Below are 5,652 nucleotides of genomic sequence, written 5' to 3'. Positions count from 1 at the left end.
CAAAATAGTATGTCATTTTTTCAGTTGAATATTATTGAGGGTATATATTTTTCTTAAATTATCAGCCATTTTTACTGATGCTCTGAGGAAATATGTAGTAGATTTGTCATATGTCACTTTGCTCATAAAACTTTGTATTTTTTTTTACATGTCTTTATTTTTTTTTTCTTTCTTTCTTTACTTTCTTTTTTTTTTTTTTTTTTTTTTTTTTTGAATAAAGACCTTAAGTACATGGGCTAAGATAGGAGGGCAGAGGATTTATTTGCCTTTCTGGGCCTTGATTTTCCTCAGATAGAACTCCAGCTTCTTGCCCTCCAGTACATAGATATCTGCCTGGCCACACTGGCCTGGTCTTGAAGGGATGCATGCAAGAAGTTTGCCCTACTGGAACTGCTCTTTGAGAAGACTGCTGATTTTGACATTCTTTTTCCTTTCATCATTTTTCTTCTGATTTTTCTTTGATTGTTTTTTGTTTAAAATCTCTTCCTCCTCAGGAGTCAGCTTGGCCCCTTTCTTGCGGCCCAGGGGCAGGGTGTAGTGGGACGTAGTGGGACTTGTTACCACTGTTGGTATGGTGTGCTGTCAATGAGCACGATGCAGTTCTTTACTAGGGTTTTGGTGTGGACCAGTTCCTTGTTGGATGCAGTGTAGACATCAATAATCCTTGTTTTGCCCTTGGAGAAGTTGCCTACGTCTAGCCTCAAAGCTCGGTACTTCTTGTTGCCTCCCCGCACTCACACTGTGTGTACGTGGAGGGGCCCAATCTTAGTGCTGGCAGTAGGGCATGCCAGCTCATGTTTTCGCTTCTTGTGGTAGGGCTTTCTCTTGCCCCTGGTCTTGTGGCGCTGTGCCAGTTGTCCTGAGAGAAACCCATGGTTTGGTGCCTGCCGGCTGGAAAGAGCTACATGTCCCTGTTTTTGAAAACAATTGTAAACACTTTAGCTTATTTTCATTATTACTCAGAGTAAAACTCTAGAATTTGTTTAGCAACCATTAAAAATGCAGCCTTGTTTTCCTGGGGCATGCTCAAATTTTATATTTCTATTATAGCCCTTCTCTGGGTATGTATTGATAAGATTTTTGTTTTCTTAGGACTTCAAAATTATATACAGTATATACTTCTCAGCAAGGCGTCTAGTGAGGGGCCTTTCAAACAACTTCTGGAGCATTATCAAATTATTTTCCCAGTTGGACTATTGAGAAGTTTCTTTTCAACAATCCAAGAGTTTATGCACACAGCTTTTGAAACAAATTGTTCTGATTCACTGTCTCCTTCTACATTACATGTCTACTTTTATGTCTACATGACTTTTACATGACCTAGTGGTAGAGATGATATAAGTAAGGCATCTGAAGTATACCTGTTTTCTTTTTCTTTTCCCAACTAGAAAATTTTGAACTTAGCAAAAGTTATTTTATTCACCATATTTCAATAAGGTCATAGAATATTATGACTAAAAAATCTAGTTCATGTCTTATGCATTCTCCTAAATAAGCAGTAATTTACAAACCTATGGCAGGCAAGATGGAGTTAATACATGATCACTGGTGCATGTCCTTGAGAAGAAATAATCCTATATAATAAAGATGTAATATGCAAATGGTCATTATGCCATGAAGCGTAATGACTGACCACATAACGACCGGATCACAGATCAGCAGGAGGGTGGGGCAGCGAGCTACAAGCAGGCGGTAGAGAGCTACAGGAGGGAGCAAGGCAGCAAGCTATGGGGGTGAGCGGGGGCGGGGGGGCATGGGGAGAGCTACAGGAGGGTGGTCAAGAGCTACAGGAGGGGGCAGGGCAGCAAGCTATGAGGGGGGTTGGGGAGAAGGGGATGGGTAGAGCTACAGGAGGGCAGGGCAGTGGGTGGAGAGCTACTGGAGGGCAGCAGTGAGCTACTGGTGAGCTACTGGTGCATGGATTTGTGTGCAGGGCTACTAGTTATAGATAATGCCCTGAAAAACAAGGGGCATAAAAAGATGGACAGCCTATGTCACTAGATTGTAAAGCTAAAGCAGAGATAAAAGGGTGGATGATACAAGTGTCAGGAAGCAAAACAGAAGGTATGGAAACCAGATAGGAAGGACATTTTCTTATTTGGAATGAGACAGGAAGGATATAAGTAATTTAATTAAAATAACTAATATATCTTCCCATTCAAAGTTTGAATTACTTTCTTTGTTTATCACAAAGCAGGAGTAAAATGTGACAATAGAAATATATTTCTATTGTTATTATTATTAATAATAATACTTGAATGATGATTTAAGAGCCTAGACTTGTGTTAAAATTTGTTATACATTTTTCTACCCTATTGCTCATTACTCATAAATCATTTATAAAATGATTGTTAATTTTATAAATAAGCAAACAGGCAGAGTGAGTTAAAGCAAATTTTCTAAAGATCACAGAAAAAAGGAAGCCCAGATTTAAACTTGGACAATGTCAGTCACTGCAGAGTCAGCACTTGTAATTAACATGCTTTATGAAATAACTTGATAATTATACAAAAATGACCAAAAAGTAATAACAAAATAGATAGCTTTAACTAAATAAGTTTAGAGTAAATCAATATTTATAGAAAATAAACTATGGGTCAAGTTCTACACTAGTAATTTTTTACATATTTTTGTTTTACTTAGTCCCCATAAAATTTTTTGTAAGTATATGGTGCCAGCTAATAACTACTTGGGCTCATTTTGTTATTCTGATTTTGAATCAATGGTATCTCTATGCTCCATTCCTCTAAGAAACTACCAAATTATTTTCATTTTTTCTTCTAACTTGCTTTAAATATTTTTTGTGGTAAAATATGCATATCCCAAGTTTACTTTTAGCAACATTTAGTACATTTACAGTGTTGTACAACCATCACCACTACCTAGTTTCAGAATATTTTCATCATTCCAAACGGAAACCCTGTACACTTAAAGCAGTCTTCTCGTTTTCCCCTACTCCAGTCCCTGGCAACCATTAATCTGCTTTCTGTCTCTGTGGATTTGCCTATTCTGGATATTCATATAAATAGAATCATACAACATGTGGATTTTTATGTCTGGTTTCTTTCACTTGGCCTAATGTTTTCAAGGTCCATTCATGTTTTAGTACTTAAAAACACTCCATTCCTTTTTATGGCTGAATGATATTCTAGTATACGGATGTACCATGTTTTGTTTATGCATTCATCAATTTATGGACACTTGGTTCATTTACTTGATTTTTTTGATTTGGCTATAGTGCTGCTATGAACATTCATGTGCACGTTTTTGTTTGAACATATGTTTTCAATTCTTTTGGGTATGCATCCAGGAGTGGAATTGCTGAAACACATGGTAATTTTGTGTTTAACTTATTGAGGAATGGCCAAACTGCTTTCCACAGTGGTAGCATCATTTTACATTTCTATCAGCAAGTGTAGAAAGATTCCAGTTTGTCCGTATCCTCATGAATACATGATATTTTCCATGTTTTTGGTAGTTATCCTTAGTGAATGTAAAATATTCTCTCATGGTGGTTTTTGTTTGCATTTAGCTACTGGCTAATGATGTTGAGCATCTTTTCATCTGCTTGTTGACAATTTATATATTTTCTTTGGAGACAATATTTACTTAAGTCATTGAAGTCCTTTGCTTATATTTTAATTGGGCTGTTGGTCCTTTGTTGTTGAGTTGTAAGAGTTCTTCATATATTCCAATATTAGATCATTATTAGATATATGATTTGATTATATTTCTCGTATTATGTGGGTTGTCTTTAACTTTCTTGATAGTTCTCTTTGATGCACAAAAGTACTTAATTTTAATGTAGTCTAATTTATTTTTGAGTTTTCTATAATTATTGATGGACTGATAATTTTATCTATATGCAATTTCCTTCTTTGCCTCTCATAACAATATTTTTATTTAAAGTAATTTGTCTGATATTAGTATGGCCAGCCAATCCTTTTTTGGTTACTATGGGCATGAAATATCTCTTTTGATTTTCAATTTCAATTTACTTGTATATTTGGATTTTATGTGCTTCTCTTGTAGACAGCATATAGTTGGATAATTAAAAAACATTCTATTTTCCCTGCCTTTGAATTCATTAAGTGATGAATTTAATCCAATCATATTTATAGTGATTACTGATAAGAGAGGACTTACTTTTACCATTTCTTTTTATTTGCTTCTGTTTCCTTTATGCCTTATATCTATTTTTGTTCATCAGTTCTCCCAATAATGTTTTTTTGTGTATTTAACAGACATTTTATAGTGTATCATTTTGATTTCCTCCTCATTTTCTTTTCTCTCTATATTTTTAGTTATTTTCTCAGGGGTAACCACGAGTATTACAATTAACATCCTAAATGTATAAAAAGCTAGTTTTAATTAATAGAAGCTTAGCTTCATTGGCATACAATTTTCTGCCCATATGCAATTCTGTTTCCTCCCTTACTATCACAAATTTTTGTACACCATGTGCCCATTAACATGGATGTATAATTATTGTTTTATGCATTTGTCTTTTAAATCATATAGAAAAAAGGAGTTACAAGCCAAAATTATAATACTGGCTTTTTAATTTAACTATATGGTTACCTTTGCTGTTACTCTTATTTTATTTTTATTGAATTTCTTTCTAGTGACAATGGTTAACAAAATTATACAGGTTTCAGGTGTACAATTCTACAACACATTGTCTGTATACTGTATTGTATGTTCACCACCCCAAGTCAAGTCTCCATCCAACATCATTTACCCACCTACTGCCTCCACTTTGCCCTCCTAGCAATCACCATACTGTTATTCTTTATTTCTGTACTAGGAGCCCAGTGTGCGATTTGAAATCACATGGCACCGCCCACCCTTGAGTTGCTGGTCCTGCCCTGCCTCCCTCTCCAGCCCTTGAAGCAGCCACAGCAGCTGCTGATCAGGCCCTCCCCCAGTGCAGACACACGGAGGCCCCTTCCGCCCTGCCCCCAACGCTGTGCACACAACCTCCTCCTGTCCTATCGATCTATTACGGTGTCCCGGTTAATTAGCATATTTCTCTATTATATATATAGATTATATATATAGATATGGATTTGAGTATCTCTCTAGTGTTCTTTTATTTTATCTTGAGGGACTATCTTTATCATTTCTTGTAGAGCAGGTATAATAGCAACAAATGCTCTGAATTTTTCCTATCTGGAATGTCTTAATTTATCTTCATTTTTGAAAAATAATTTTGTTGAACATATAATTCTTAGTTAACAGTTTTTGTTTTTTAGCTCTTTAAATATGTCAACCACTGGCTTCTGCTCTCCATGGTCTCTACTGAGAACTGATTACTAATTTTATTAAATAGCCCTTGCTTCTCTCTTGATGCTTTGAAGATTCTCTTTCTGTCTTTTGAAAGTGTGACTATAATGTGTCTCAGGGTAAATCTTTTTATGTTCAGCATACATAGAGTTCCTGACTTTTTTGATATGTAGATTCACCATTTCATAAAATTTGGGAAATCTTTCAATATCATTTCTTAAAATTCTCTCTCTCTCTCTCTCTCTCTCTCTCTCTCTCTCTCTCTCTCTCTCTCTTCCTTCTGGGGCTTCCATAATGTATATGTTGTTAACTATGATGATGTTTCACAGATCCCTTGGCTAGGTTCTTTTTTTTTTTTCATATTCT

General features: G+C 35.5%; 1 pseudogene across 1 annotated transcript; it reads right to left on the bottom strand.

The window, feature by feature from the left end:
- Positions 1–258: 258 nt before the first annotated feature.
- On the bottom strand, positions 259–874 carry LOC308233273 (small ribosomal subunit protein eS8-like; annotated as a pseudogene). The gene has a single exon. The product of its transcript is annotated as a small ribosomal subunit protein eS8-like (transcript).
- Positions 875–5,652: the final 4,778 nt, after the last annotated feature.

This window comes from Plecotus auritus (assembly GCF_963455305.1).
Source record: "Plecotus auritus genome assembly, chromosome: 9".
NCBI classification, from domain to species: Eukaryota; Metazoa; Chordata; class Mammalia; order Chiroptera; family Vespertilionidae; genus Plecotus; species Plecotus auritus.
This window is presented reverse-complemented; position numbering and strand designations above follow the sequence as displayed.